This window comes from Lissotriton helveticus, chromosome 11 (genome assembly GCF_964261635.1).
Source record: "Lissotriton helveticus chromosome 11, aLisHel1.1, whole genome shotgun sequence".
Classification (NCBI taxonomy): domain Eukaryota; kingdom Metazoa; phylum Chordata; class Amphibia; order Caudata; family Salamandridae; genus Lissotriton; species Lissotriton helveticus.
This window is the reverse complement of record NC_136072.1, coordinates 805,796,006-805,812,389: the sequence shown is the minus strand read 5'-3', so window position 1 is coordinate 805,812,389 and position 16,384 is coordinate 805,796,006. Positions and strand designations below refer to the sequence as shown.

Here is a 16,384-nt window from a genome sequence, read left to right as displayed (position 1 = left end):
TTTGGCCTCGCAGAATTTATGGGAAGATCAGTTTTCTCTGGGAGGAAGATCTCAGAGTCCTCCCAGGCATGTACCATTGAAACATGGTTTCCAACTGATGCGAGCCTTTGCTGCGCAAGGCCTTGTAGACCATACACAGGACTTTGAAAGAAATTTGCTTCCTAAAATAGGATACAGGAGCAGGTGCTAACATTGCAGCTGACCTGAGACTCAAAGGTCAACCCTCATCAAAAATGACTCCCAAGTTTTTAACGGTCCTAGCTGGAGCAGGGAGGGGACCGCAATCTGCTGGCCACCAGGCGTTGGACGCAATTGAGGTCTGCGGGCCATAAACTAGGGGGCATATTAGCAAGGAATTGCGATATTCATCGCAAAACGCGCTTAGCGCGTTTATTGTTATTGCTGCCTATCGCTGGATATGTTAGCGGAGAAAACATGCTATTAGCAATGTTTATCTCCATTGTGCTAATATATCCAGTGATAGCGACAAAATGCCTGAATATCGCTGGAAATCCAGCGATATTCACGCATTAACGCCAATGAGGACTTAACCTGACAATCCACCTCCCTTTGAAGAAACAGGTAACTCATGTTTTTAGCAGGCATTGGATTCTAGCGACAATCGCGCTTAGCGTGACATTTTTTATCGCTTCGCCTGCGTTGCTGATAGGCGATGGCTGTGTTAGCAACTGCTTTCAGTCGCTAACAGTTTGGGTACGCACCCTTTACATGTCATTAGCAATAAATATCGCTGACATGCAAAGGGGTCCCCAAACCGGTCGCTATCGCCTGAAAGCTGTTGCTAACTGCTGTTAGCGACAGCTTGCTGATAGGGTGATAAAAATATCGCCGCTTTAGCGGCAAAAAGTGCCGCGAAAGTGGCGATATTGCCCTTGCTAATATGCCCCTAGGATATCAGTTTTCTCTGCATTGATCTTAAGGGAGTTATTCTGCATCCACCTGATAGTGCTGGCCATGCATTGGTTACATTTTTCTGCTACCGACTGCAGAACATTGGAGATAGAAACAATGATCTGCGTATCGACTGCATAGGAAATCACCTGGAACCCAAAGGATCTTACCAGCTGGTCCTCCGGGGTCACATACACATTAAAGTGGGTAGGGCTCAGAGATGAGCACTGGGGAATGCCACAGGATAGGCTGAAGGCCTTAGATCTGAAACCTCCACAGCTAACTATAGTCGTTCTCCCTGTCAGGAAGGAGTGGAGGATCTGCAAGGCCTTTCCAGAGACTCCCACCTCCCACAGACTTTGGACCATCCAAGTAGAGGAAACGGTGTCAAAAGCAGCCGTCAGATTGAGCATAATCAGCACTACCGAGCCATCCTGGTCTACCTGCATGCGGATGTGATCAATGTCGAGCATAATCAGCACTACCGAGCCATCCTGGTCTACCTGCATGCGGATGTGATCAGTGGCAGCAATAAGGGCAGACTTGGTGCTGTGATCGGTGCTGAAACCATTTTGAGACTGATCTAAGATCCCATGAGATTCAAAATAGTTCATTAACTCAGTGTGGATGAATTTCTCTAGGAATTTTAAGGGGGCAGGGAGAAGTGAAATGGGGCAAAAATTCCTCAATTCAGAGGAATCAGCATTGGGTTTCTGGAAAAGAGGCATAACAATGGCCTCCTTCCAAGTCTCCGGATAGCAGCCGGATTGAAGAATGTTGTTAAACACCTTACACAGGTAGTCTGCAGTCAGATTAGGGACCAACTTGACTGTATAGGCTTCATACCATGAGCCATGTCTGGATACTGTTATAAGCATTTGAGGATGATGTTAGCCATCCCCATGATCACTCAGTCCATGTCAGACTTTGTAAAACAGTTGTCTGGGAGGTAGCTATACCTCACAGACCCCTTCAGAGGGCCACATAACCGTATGTTAATTGTAAATGGCCAGATGTTTCACCTCAGCCTGCAAAGAGCATGGCCTGACTATGGCAGGAGAACCGATGCACAGAGAAATGTCCCAGTGGACCTGCTGATCCATGGATGTTCCCAGAAAGAGTTATCTGTAGCACTAGTAGCCCTGATAGCTGTTACAAGGATAATATGAGGCATGGTGACTGAGGCCATTCCCTGACCTGATACCTCTTTTCATTGACCCACAGTGGCAATGTATGTCTGTCACTTAGGACTGCTCCCGTACTCACACAGCTCTGTTGACACTTTTCTAATAGTGTTGCTTCCATTGTACAGGCCTATTGCACATCTGAGACATAAACAGTGTAGATAGTGGGTTACATTTGAATAGATTTAGAAATGTGAATCACCTGCTTGGCTACAATATTCCCTATCACACTGCACATACAATGGAATGTTGATTGTCATCCCTGTTACAGTGCGACATATGGCAAAAGGGATGTCATGTGATGGCAGAACAAACAACACAATCTTATTATGACTTACTATGATATTCACATAATTAGTCCACATGTCAATACAGCCCCTAGAGAGGTAGCTCTCAGTGTGACACATACCAGCCATTACATTGTGACCTTAGTCTTAGGATGTTGTGTATACTTTGGTACATTCCTCTTTGTACCATATGCATCAATGCAATGGGCCTGGCAGGAAAGGTGTGTGGGCAGTCATGCACAGGTAGTTTACCCTTTAGAAGGTAAAAATGGTATGTTGTGTGTCATAGTACCTCACATCACATTCCAAGTAGGATGGCCCTGGCCTACATGATGTTAGTGGGCTGTCTCAGTCAGTGTAGGTCATGGCCAGGGTTGAGGTTAGTCATCAGATGACCACAAAAGTGTATATCAATGCTTTAGTTGTGCTTTACCTGTGCCATGGACACATCAAATATGTTGACTCTTGATGAAGGCTTGTGCTAGATGTCAATGTAATTTGTATCAAGCTGACAGTTACCCACAAACTTGCAGTTACCATATATTTGTACATCTATTGCATCCATACAGGTCAACACCCATCAGAAGAAGGCCATGTGAAGAGCCATCATCTGGAAGATGCCGACCCTGGGGGTATTCAACTGGCGTAGTGCCCACTGCAGAAAGAGGTAGGAGGACCTGCAGCTAGACCTGGAACATCACAGAGGTCCAGCTGGGGAAGTCTTCCCAACATGGAAAGGGCGCACGCCATATCCTGACCCCCCCTAATGGTTCGCATACTGACAGTGGCCTACCCAGACCTTGATGGGCACTCGAGGGCCCAACAGCAGTGATAAGGGGCTGAGTCCTGGCCAGAGTCATGCATGTAATATTGCCAACTTTGAGTGTTACAGACAGGCATTTCACCAACAATATTGGTGGTAGTCAATGTGCCACATACAAGATGAGTCATTGTTAGTGTGGTAGTAGGTGCATGCTGCTGTGCTGTGGCTATTGTCTTTCTGACCTGGAACACAGCAGAGTCCTCTCCACATCCAATTCTCTCCTTTTGAGCAGACAACTGGCTGAGTGAAGTGAGGAATCATCTCATGTTCTCAGTAAATCTAGGTGACAATTGTACCACACAGGCAACTGGTCTTGCTTGTGTGAGAAGTGACGGACCCTCACTCTGTCGCACATGTTATGGTGACCCTATTGATTGTGACATGACATAGAGCTCACAGTGCATTCAGTGACTGTACAGCAGTTCCCATTGGTAAGTACTGGTTATACAGTGAAAAGAGAGTGCAAACATCACCGGTGCCATAAGCATTTGTGGCTATATGTTGACCAGTGAGCATCTGCCAGGTGATGTTTCATCTGCAATAGTGTTTCAATACACTCATTCACTGACTGGTGACATGCATGAGGGAGTGAGATGTTGAACTGTAGGGATCAAATGTGAGTGTCTAGACTGATTCTTAAAAGGTAATCTGAGCATGAAATAACAAAGAGTGGTGTGATGTGCATGCCCTTTGGGACTCTAGTGATCCCACATCTGATGGCAAAAGAGGTGTCCTGTGATGACAGTACAAATAACACAAATTTATGATGACTTACTAAGATATTCAAATAGGTAGTCCACATATCCACAAAGGCCCCCAGAGAGGTAGCTCTCAGTGTCACACAATAGCCCTTACATTGTGACCTAGTCTTAGGATGCTGTATATAAAATGGTACTCACCTCTAAGTACCATATGCATCAGTGGAATGGGCCTGGCAGGAAAGGTGTCTGGGGCAGTCATGCACAAGTTGTTTACTTTTTAGAAAGTAGAAATGGTGTGGTGTGTGTGGAAGAAGGCCCTGACATTCATGATGTTAGTGGGCTGCCTCAGTCAGTGTAGGTCATGACCACAAAAGTGTGTATCCATGCTTTAGTTGTGCTTAGCATGTGATATGGACACATGTAATAAATTGACTCTTGATGAAGGCAATGTAATGTGTATCAAGCTGACAGTTATCCTCAAACTTCCTATTACAATCTGTTTCTACATCTATTGCATCCATACAGGTCAATGCCCATCAGAAGAAGGCCATTTGGAGAGCAATCATGCCATAGATGTTCAGGGACACCCAAAACCTTCAAAGGAGTATTGGATTGTGGATTTACAATCTATGACTGGTGTCATCAACTGTACCAAGTAGGATTGGGAATGTTCAGATGCCTATATGAAGAGTTGTGCTGTGTGAACTCAGGGTATCTATCTCTCAAATGTTTGTACTTCAATGTTTTCGGTGAACATTATCTGCTAAATTTAATACATAACTTACCTACATGTGTACAGCTTTTATTTGACATTTCAAGTAGTGGACATATGATGTAATTTAGAGTGCAAAGTGTCGTCAGTGTGCAATGAGTATTTGCATGTGACTTGACGTCTGTCACAACACTAATTGGTGGTACATTCATGTTCAACTTGACCTTCATCCATCAAAGAGGAGGAAGGTACCCCTATAGAATATACAGGGAGGGGGTATGTAGAAGACCAAAGGGACATAAACCCTGTTACAGAGTATTACACAAGAACAACCTATTAACCAGAGTCAAAATTCTGTTTGTGAGCAAAAAACATAAGGTCTGCCTTCACAGACTTAATTTCATTTGACAAGATATTTGAAATATTCTAATAGTATTATGAGTATTACAGTATACTACAAAACACATATAAAAAAGATATTTAGTTAAAAATAATTTTTATTCATATGGAATCAAATGTAGACCTCCCTAAGGGTTACAATCTATGAAGATATATACATGTCTCTTTATTTTAAAGAGACAAATGTAATTTGTTAAAAACAGTCGAAGCGGCGTTTTGGTGTACAGTAGATAATTTCCACCTTCATCAAGACGAAACACTTATTTTATTTAAATATAAATATAAATAAAAAACAATACATTTAGATGCCTAGCATATACTGTGAACCCTAGCATTTCATTATTAACATTGTCTCTTTGTGATACTAAAACACATCAACTTTTTATTAAAAACATTTTTAGTTAAAAACATTTTTAGTTAAAAAAAATATTTTGTTTTTGTTTTGGGAGAACCAAGTACAACAGTAATATCTGCGGACAGCTATCTCCATCTCACATTGCCACACTAGTAATGGACAAAATGGGTTAAGACCACTTTACCCTGATATTTCTTAAAAGATTGAACTCATTTTACTTTTACTCTTGTTCTTAAGCGGCCATAGATTACCGTCTTGAACACAATAATTCATACCTTATTGTATGAGTCGGATTATGTTTCATCAATTTCATAATCCCTAGGGCATTCAAAGTATCCACCTCAGTTTCGGCTATTTACTTGACGCCTTCGGAGTAAAAATATTAAAGGCATTGGTCAGTTCTTATTGACTGTATTCAAATCTAATTGGTAAAAATCTCGCATCCATTTATAGGTGAATTTACCTTTCAAAACATCTGGCCGCTCCCTGTTATAATTGTATGTAGGAGCCACCGTCTTGTACGAAATGGTTGCAGAAATAGACTGAATAATCTCAATCATAGCTACAAGAAAACGGGAACCCTTCTTATTATTGGAATTTATTACTTTCTTCACTTTATTATTTCACCTGTTTATCACTATATCTTGGCCCCGACTTACCCCTGAATATCGGCTTGACCAAACAATTTATTTTCTTTGGTTCTTTTATAGTGGGTCACCGTATTTTGTCTGTTCTCTTTATTTCAATTTGGACCTTGGGCTCTAAACGTGACAGAATACGAACAAACACGGACATTTTGAGTATTCGATTGGCCACCGTAGGCTGATTCAGTATTACTTGTGCGCATTGCTTAACTGTTTACACAGATATTCTATGACACTGAACCTCACGCTCCCGTGTCTACTCTTAATGTTATTGGTGCGCATTCGTGTGGCAATAGAGATATCTTACGTACGCTGTATTTGTGTCAGGGCACTAAAAACGTTTTCACTATGCTTATTTTTTCTGGTAGTTAAATTTACTACATAAAGAACAAAGTACCTGTAGGTCGAATAACGCTGAGATAGTTGAACAAACACTGGGCAAATTGCACATTGAAGATTGAATCAATAATCAAAAATCAAACTGGCTTACAACAATTGCTGTTTGAGTCCTATCAGCCCACCAAAATGGCGGAGCCTCATCATGTAGGACACCCAAACCTCGGTCTGTGTGCGAACGCCCAGGTGTATTTTGGCTTCGCATCACTCGGCCATGGTTTGGGCACCTCAGTTGTACTTGCCAATGGTGGAGCTGATATCCATTTAAATCTTTATTCGGTTTAAAAAACCTTGTAAGATACAATACATAAAAACCAAACAAAAAACATGTCATACACATCATTATAATACATAACAATACAGCAGTGGGTAAAAAGATAATATCACATCTTATTTGTGCAAAATACGCAAAATTCATCTAAACTGAGATTACATAGATCCTGATCGGTCCTCCTTCTATTGCGAACACTGGATAGATATAACAATGATAAAATAATAATTTAGTTTCTATTAATTAAAAAGGGGTAATATACACCATAGCGATCAGACAGGCTGCAATATAGCTAGTGGACAATTAATAAGATGATAAAATAGCTCGTTACATTCAAAGTTTCTGATCTTTCTTTCTCCTGATCAGAGCAACACACAGGAGAAAACGACTTAGGCTGAACACAATCGGTTGTGCAGTATCTCCCTTAAATATCCTGAGTCCAACCTTAATTTGTCTAAGGCCTAACCTATTACAAATTGGCTTAAGCCATTTTTTCCTTGCTTTAAGGTATGCTGGGCATGTGAACAAAACGTGGGACTCGTCTTCTTTCATCCCCATTTGACAAAACTCACATATATTAGACGCATCGACCCCGGTCAACCCCTTATTACGTTTCCAGCTAGATGTTCTATCTTTTAAAAGCAAAATGCTATACCGGAACTTTAAATATAGGCTTTTGGCCAAAGGTGGGTGAATTTCATCCATGAGGGGCTCTAATTGCATATTCATTTTAATTTCAAGGAACTTCGAGGTCAGGGTCCCTGTTCTAGGATTTGCAAACACTGAGTCTCTAATATAGTCCCAGTACCTTTGCTTCAAGATGTTCTTTGAGCTATTTGTAAGGGAATCAGGGTCAAGCCAAAAATCACATAGACCTAATTTTTCAAACCATTTTTTAACATATTCCAGCCACGGCAAATGTGTAATGTTCTTTATGGCCAGTATCTCTTGCAATGCTTCTCTATAATCGACCAGCTCTTCAGTGGACCATAAACGGACCCAATAGAGTAATGGGCGAAGCGAAGCATAGTCGTCTGTGCGCCTAAAGTTGAGATCCCATAATACAGGTGTCAATGGTGTTGACCGTGGTATCCCCAACAATTGCCGAATGAAGGAATTTTCCCTCACTCGAAAGGTATCCTTTGAAGCATTTGCCCAGAGATCTGCGCCATAAAGAGAAGAAGATTGAACTTTATATTTAAATAACTCAATGGCTGGTGAAACCGCTTTGAAATGGCTATTCTTATGCTTCTTTAAGATTGGAGCCTGATTTTGGATTACCCTTAGTTTTGAATTCTCCAATTGTGTTTTCCATGTCAAATCACTGTCTAAAATAATACCCAGGTATTTAAAATTAGAAACTTCTTCAATAGGTTCATTATTTATTTTAAAAACCTTATTGAAGCCTTTATGGGGGCTGATTGTCATAACTTTTGTTTTTGATGAATTGATTTCTAATTTCTTGTCATGACAATACAAACTAAATGTGTTTAAAAGGTTTTGGAGCCCCCTGGGTGTCTGAGAAATTAAGATTGTATCGTCTGCAAATAATAGTGCCGGAACGGCTTGCCCACTCAATTTGGGAGAGTCATGCTCGCAGCCCAAAAGAGTATCAGGGATGTCATTGACATATAAGGAAAATAAGGTGGGTGCCATTACGCACCCTTGCCTTACCCCTTTTGCTATTCTTATTTTTTCAGTGACTTCTCCATTCGGGCCCCACCTAACACGTGCATAATTATTCTCATGAAGTTTAATTAGAATTTGAAGAATATTACCAGGGACGCCCATTTCATTTAGTGTCTTCCATAGGGCTGCCCTGGGTATCATATCAAAAGCTGCCTTTAGGTCAACAAAGGCCACGTATATGTGGGAACTCCTTATAATGGTATATTTCCAGACTAAACATAAAAACATAAAAAACTGGTCTACTGTACTTATCTTACATCTAAAACCAGCCTGATATTTTGTGTAAATAGAGTGTTCTTCAATCCAAGAAGTGAGCCGACCAAGGACCTGCCGTGCAAAATTTTTTTGTAGCACGTCAATAAGGCTGATAGGTCGGTAATGTGAAGGATTTGACCTATCACCCTTCTTGAACAAAGTCACAATCTCTGCCCCCTTCCAGGTTTCCGGAATAGGAGCTCCCTGAGCAATTTCGTTAGATAATAAATTGATGTAGGGAGCCCAAATGTAATTTTCGTGTTTCCACAGGTCGCCTGGTATTCTGTCAGGGCCTGGTGCTTTCCCTGACTTCACTGCCTTAATTGCAGAGATAGTTTCTGTTAGAGAAAAAACAAGAGGTGCATCATACGCTACCAATGGAGCCTGCAGACTATCCCAGCCTTCACTCACACCTGAACTTGTACATGAGTATAACATAGTGAAATGCTCGACCCATGTCTTTTCCTCTAGAAATTTATCTTTACATTCTGCCATCCCCCTGGTGCCTCTAGCAATGAGGCTCCAAAAAGTGGTCTGATCTTTACGCTTACATGCATCCAATAAATCAGACCAAACCCTTTCGTCCCACTCTCTCTTAGCCTTTAATAAAATTCGTTTATACTGTACTCTCCTGGTTCTCACAATATCCATTGAGCCCCCCCTAACCGCTATAATTAAATCTGACTTGGCTTTTCTACAATCCTGATTATACCAGGAAATCCCTGTGTGTTTACTTTTTTGGGCATTGTGTGATCTTTTTATTGCCCTGGTCAGGATCCCGCCAAGTTGGTTAGTTAAATGCTCATGCGATTTTATCAAACTAAGATTTTGGATATCAGTGTTGTTGCCTAGGAGTGAAGACATATGACTCACAAAAACATTATAAATTTGAGTAATGATTTTGGAGTTGCCTAGTACTACTGGCCATTTCAGGGATCTGCGATTATTTGCCACTAGAGGATCTTGTGGCAAGGATAAAGTGCTATTTGCACTTTTATCAAGGGTTTTAAAAATCTGGGTTTGAACAGATAAAATCAGAGGATAATGGTCGCTTTCCATACGATCATCCACAGTAAGGTCGATGATCATAGGCCACAAGTTCAGGGAGACTAGTAAATAATCTAAATGGCTGGAGTATGCCCCTCTAGTAAACGTTGGTCTACTAGGACAGTCTGATGACAACCGCCCATTGCATGCGCGTAGACCTATTTCTAATGTCAAGTTTAATAGTTGTAAGGCGCTCACAGAGCAGGGTGCTTTATAGTTTGAGTCTACTAGGGGGATATTATTGGCAATGTCCTCATCCTTATAGATGTCTTCTAAACCTATTATAGGTTCAAAACCTCTGTTAAAATCACCACCTATAATTATTTGTGCATTTTGATCAAGTCCCGCCAAAAAACTGTTCAGATGATTTATCATTGTTGATTCTTTACATGATCGATGTGGTCTATTGTAAACACTGATCACGTAGGTACTACAACCCTTAGTGTTTTTTAGCTTAAGTAGTAAAATGTCGGGATCATTCATATCAATTTGCTCAAAGGACAAGCCTCTTGTGATTTTTACCCAAGTTATTAATCCGCCGGAGGGTCTCCCCCCATTTGCGTTTACTGCGGGTGTAAAAAAGGATCTATAATCCACCTTAAAGTAGTTTTCAAGCGCCCATGTCTCCTGGAACATAATTAGATCCCCACTCGTCAGGTAATCATGCCAAGACGGGTCTGAGAGGTTTTTTTTCAGACCCGCTATATTCCAGCAGATAATTTTCATGCTTCCTAAATCCCTCAGTGCTTCTACTGCCTGACATGGTGTGCTTACCCTAGATGTATCTAAATGCGATTGTTGCGCTACTATTTCAGCTAGATGTAATGGCTGATGCAGGATTTCATTTGGTGTAGGCTGGTTTATTCCAGCTTTAAGCAACAACCTACGATGTATGTAGTTTCTTCTACATGGCGTTATCGGGTCCCCTCTCTCGAGTCAGTCGCAGTCAGCTAGGCCCGCTAGAGCTTCAAACCTATTTGAAGTGCTAATTCCCCAGTTGTGTGATGGGGCCCCAAAACCCCAATCATTAGAGGGGGCATTCCATCCAGATGCAGGGGTAATGGGGAAAAATGGATTCTGGTAAGAGCTCGACCATCCTCCATTAAAGTTAGCATTGCCCATAGGTACTGGGGTATTAGGATACCGTGTATTCTGCTGCATACCTAGCCATCCTCCATTGTATTTGGCATTTCCTGCAGGACCACAATTATTAGTTATTATACCAGGCCCTTGTCTGGCCATCTGATTCCAATTTTGCCCTAAGGTAGTGTTTTGGAAAATGTTATGTTGGTTTGGTAGCCATTTACCCACTCCATTTTGGGGAGCATAAATCATATCAGAAACTGATGGTCCCCCTCCCCAACCATGCGCTCTTGTTGCCCAAACTGGCTTCCGGGGTTTTTGAATGTTGGCCTTTTCTATTTCATTATAGAAAAATTCAAGTGTAAGGGGGACTATAGAGCTACTTCTCTTTTGTGGTGGGAGGATATTTGGTAAGATATCTGGAAGAGCAGCTGCAGACGAGAAGTTTAATATCACACAGTCGCCCTTCCATTTTTTCTGCTTATTACCTATCCAACCAACCCTCCTTGCTGTTTTAATTTCATCGGCCAACCGCTGTTCACCCCCCTGCGCTAGCCGCATATTATTTGAGAGCCAGTATAATGCCTTACTTTTTAATGATGAGGCTGACTCAGTTTGGTCTGGTAATAGGGTTGGTGTATTGGCTAACACAAGCACTAACGGTGCTGCTTCAACTACAAATTGTGTTTGGTTTTCGCCAAGGCAAGAGTGCACTATAGTTTGCATGGAATCAGTTGGTCGTTCAATAGGGGCTTCTTGTGGCAAATTGGTGGAATTATTGCCAGAAGTTTGTGGACATTCAACAGGAATTATTACTGGAGGAATAGCGTCTGGTGTTACATCGGGTACATTATCCTTCTCTGGGGGATCACTATCTTTGTTGACATTACTAAGGGCATTGCCTATTGCATCTGCTAGGCCATTTTGTGCACTCCCAAGCTTCTTTATCTCTGCGGAGAGTTTATCAATCTTACTGATAAGTGGCTTGATAATTGTCTGTATTTTTATTTCTAACAGCTCCGCTATTTTAGTCATTAGGTCCTCGTTCAAAGTGTCCCTTGAAATATTTTCCTCATTGTTCTTACATATGTTTTTTTCCTTTGGTGGTGGTGGTGTAGCCTTGTTTTTCCCAGAGCGTGCCCCCCCACGTTTATTTTGTAGTCTGCGACAGGCTCTGACTGCCCTGGAGGATGGTTTGACCGATAAGTCATCCTCCACAGCTTCTTGATCATTGTCATTAGTTCCTTCGACCTCAATGATGACCTGTGCATCAGATTCATTAACCACATGATGATCGATGTCCCTCACATTCAATGTGCTCACGTCGCTATTAACAGTTTCTGGGGAAGCTGGTACCTGAAGATCAATGTTCAGGTCTATTAACAGGGATTCATTGGTTTGTGAGGAGGTAGGTGGGCTCATGGGATGAAGAATTGGTGATTGGGACAGACCTAACGATTGTCTGCGCTTGCTGTTTATTTGACTAACCACTTGAACAAGATAGTTCTCCATGGTGTTCTTCGGTGTGTCGGGTGCCGTATGATTGTTTCTTTTACGCATATTTAGAGAACAAATGTGTAAGTCTTATGCCCACTGCTCAATTAGTAGATAAAATATATAATCCAAAAATTAAAGCAAAAGAGTCTTACTTCAGGTTTGTGCAGATATCAGCAGACTCCTTTACAAAATCATTCGTACTAATGACTGTACCAGCATCAGGAACACCACTACTTTCCGTAGACAGTTGTAATGATGATCCCCTGTTGCACAGAAAGAAATAAACAAAGGATGTGGCCTAGCCTGGCCGTCTTGTGCCGATGAGGGCCGTAGAGGGCCCGCCCTTTGCCCGGGCTTAGCCCCGGGCGTCCCGCTCGCGTGGGTGCTCCTCCTTTTGAGCGTCTCAGTTGGCGCTCACAGGGCGCTACCGCGTCACACAGACGCGCCGCCGCGTTGCCTGCCGGGACCTGGAGTCTCCCGGAGCGGCGGCGCGGAGTCCGGTGTCCCCTGACTCTGGGCGGTGGCGGCGTTGCAGGCGAAGGCTTCTGCCGTCTTCTGCGGGCGTCAGAGAGGTGAGTGTGACTCTCGGCGGTGTCGGCAGTTTTTCAAAATCGTCTCCCGAGCTGATATGTGCAGTGCAAAAAATGAATCATGTGAAGTGTCTAAAATGGCTGTCGAAGCAAACAAAGACCTTTATTAGTGTTTGCCTAGACGTCAGATTAAAAATAGTGAGAGGACAGTCTTAAAAAATCACTGTCTAAATTGCTTGGTGGAATTCTTAAGTAGGGCCAACATGTTTCTGCCATATGGTGAAAGTTCACCGGCATTCATCAGGGCCAAGCTCTTATGTGTGCTACTGCAATAACACTATCAATCGTGCTTGATGAAAAAAATGTTAAGAAAATCTAACAGACCATTATCAAGAAAAGAAAGGTGGTCATTAAAGACCATCCTACCACATCTTCTCAATTGGCTCGACAAATGCACGTAGTCTTCCCTGTAACAAATACAAGAAGAGAAGAAAAACACGTAGGTTGTACATACATGTGGTGCTCATTAAAGAACAAACATGAAAATAAGACTTATGTGCGCACTTAGTGAGAAGTGCTATTCTTGTGCAAAACCAGTGATAGTTCAACTAAACTCAGCCATGCCAATCACGACTTAGTGATGGCCACTTGAAAAGTGCGCTATATGTCGCTGACAGATAATCTGTATTTTATTTCAAAAACTTAATATAACACTTACCCAACTATGCGTGGGAAGAAAGCCTCACCTCACCCGGCAACTGCTCGGAAGGAAAAGGCCCCGCTCTAAACATGTAAGTAAAGACAGTTTCTTGATGAGATACCTGTCAAAAGCTAAGGCTCTGTTACAGTTTAAAACCCAACCGTTTTCTGCGCTGTCCAGCATGGTCACCCCCACGGGAACCAAGATGGAAGCACTCAACGACTAAACCCAAAAACCTCCTCTAGCAAGTCCTAGTTTATAACTGCATGTTGTTGAATAACGCAGATCAATTTTACATACAACAGCTTATTGGTATTGCTGGTGATGAGCGTGAAATTAACTTAGATGTACTCATACCTATAGGGGGGATGGTTATCACCTGTGTTATACCTCTCCTAGAACCACAATGTTTACAATGAGGTAATAACTCAACCCCAGGTCACAGGGTTCATTCTTGCATATTAAAAGAAAGGGTCACTCGTCTTTTGGAACTTGATGCCAATGTGCACGTATTTAATCAAGGTAAACCGTGGCTACATACACTACATGACTGAGACGAATCAATTGATGTCAACAGGTCTTAGTTTTACTTTAACTTTAACAGGACAGGCCCCACAACAGGAGCTGCGACTTAGTAGTGAACTTGAGCACTAGGGTCATTACACCAACTGAAAATGCTGTCTTGAACAAAGGGTTGGGTTTTGTCCCCACGAATGAGGGAGATCTTTTCAACCTAAGGTGCGAACTCGAAAGCTTCTATAGGAAAGTAAGCTTGCACTTCTTTTTCAAAATACCACGTTCTAATGCGGGAGAGGTTGACATGCATGACCAGGATGAACATAACACTGGCCTTAAACCCAAATCAACCTTCACACCCGTGAACCAACAAGTACCAGCCAGTGTTCTAGCCTTCGAGCAAGCAGTTACGCATGAGGCCATGAACAATACCCAACAACGTAAGAACTTCTTTTCCAACATGTCTACCTCGGAGAAACTAGCACTGTCTACCCTAGCAAATGACAAATCTCTCACCATCAAGCCCGCCGATAAGGGCGGTGCCATAGTGCTACAAGACACTAGTACCTATCATGAAGAATGTCAGAGACAACTGAACGACACCAGAGCATATCGCCGTCTCAGTGAAGATCCCACTCTAAGAATCTCGAATGATATCAAGAGTCTAGTAGAAGAAGGATCATCGGAAGGCTGGATCACTCCTCAGGAAGCAAGATATCTCATTACAGCACATCCAGTTATTCCATATTTCTATTGCCTTCCCAAAATACACAAGGCCCAGAGACCGCCTCCTGGACGACCCATCATATCTGGGATAGGCTCTTTACTTGAGCCTTTATCTACTTTCGTAGATTTCTTTTTGAAACCTATAGTCAAGGAGACACCGACATATTTGCAAGACACAGGGGATGTACTTAGATTATTAACAGATGCAGAGTTCAACGTCGAGACAGACCTTCTGGTTAGCTTCGACGTTGAGTCTTTGTATACCTCCATCCCGCAACAAGAAAAGTTAGATTGCATCAGAATCCTCCTAGAGGCCAGACAAATGGACACGATAACACCAGTAGCCTTCATAATGGAGTGCGCAAGGCTTGCCATGATGGAGAATTTTTTCCAGTACCGAAATGACCTCTATCTCCAGGTCTCAGGGACCTCAATGGGGAGCGTCTTCGCACCTAGCCTAGCCAATCTCTACATGCACCAATTTGAACAAGATCATGTATTGAACCACAGTAACCCATTTAGTCATCAGGTGGTACTGTGGAAACGATACATTGATGACATCTTGGTGATCTGGAGAGGCTCTTCCACTGAGGTGTCGTCCTTTCACACGTGGCTGAACTCAAGGAACCAGTTTCTGAAGTTTACTATGGAGAGTAGCAAAGAAAAACTTGCGTACCTTGACCTCCAGATTTTTTCAGCAGAGGGAGGCTTACAGAGTGAACTCTTCAAGAAACCCATGGCACGGAACTCGCTACTATCTTTCCAGAGCTTCCACCCCCAATCACTGCGTGAAAATTTACCGGTGGGTCAATTTCTCAGGGTGAGACGGAACTGCTCCTCTACCAGTTTATACAATCACCATGCTGAAGAACTGTCATCTAATCTGAGAGACCGGCACTATCCCAAGCACCTTGTACGCCGAGCATGCAAGAGAGCCTTCAACAACAATCGGGAGGCACTCTTGCAACATAAGAGATTAGATGCCACCAGAGATCGGATGACTATGGTGCAAACTTTCACTACATCCTCAAATGTCGTGAAGAAGATCATTTTAAAACACTGGAAGATCTTAAATACAGCGGCAGGAGCTATACCTCGCCCACTTTTCGCATTCAGGAGAGGACCATCCATCAGGGACAGCCTGGTTCACACCAGACCACGGATGGATACGAAGCAAGCAACGAATACCCTCTGGAACACCAACCCAGTGCAAGGCCATTACCCCTGTGGCAGCTGTGCGGCATGTCCACAGACAAGGAAGACCCTGTCGATAGACATCGGCACCAATAGACCCTGGCGCTTAACAAAACACACAAACTGTAACTCAGAGAAATTGATCTATTTGATCACTTGTCCCTGTAAGAAGCAGTATGTGGGCCACACAACGAGAATGATCAAGTCTCGCATTAGCGAACATAAAAGCACAATCCGGTGTAAGAAACAATCCACAGGCCTCACAAACCACTTCTTAGAAGCAAAACATAAAGCAGAGGACTTAGCATGGGTGGTATTGGAACAGCCATACATCCCGCCACACATTGCTGATGTCTCACATTTTCTCTTTGTCAAGGAACAACGGTGGATCTTCAAATTGAAGTCTGATACTAACGGGCTCAATGACAACATTCCGTGGGTCTCGATCTGAGTGCAACACTTG

The 16,384-nt window shown here is 42.6% G+C and overlaps 1 long non-coding RNA gene across 2 annotated transcripts in view; it reads left to right on the top strand.

The window, feature by feature from the left end:
- The window catches only part of LOC144791190 (uncharacterized), a 129,519-nt gene that overhangs the window by 101,852 nt on the left and 11,283 nt on the right, over nt 1-16,384 (top strand). For both annotated transcript variants that reach the window (XR_013602325.1, XR_013602324.1), the window contains exons 2-3: nt 2,953-3,050; nt 4,433-4,618. This is a non-coding gene — a long non-coding RNA (uncharacterized LOC144791190). The remainder of the gene's footprint in view (nt 1-2,952; nt 3,051-4,432; nt 4,619-16,384) is intronic.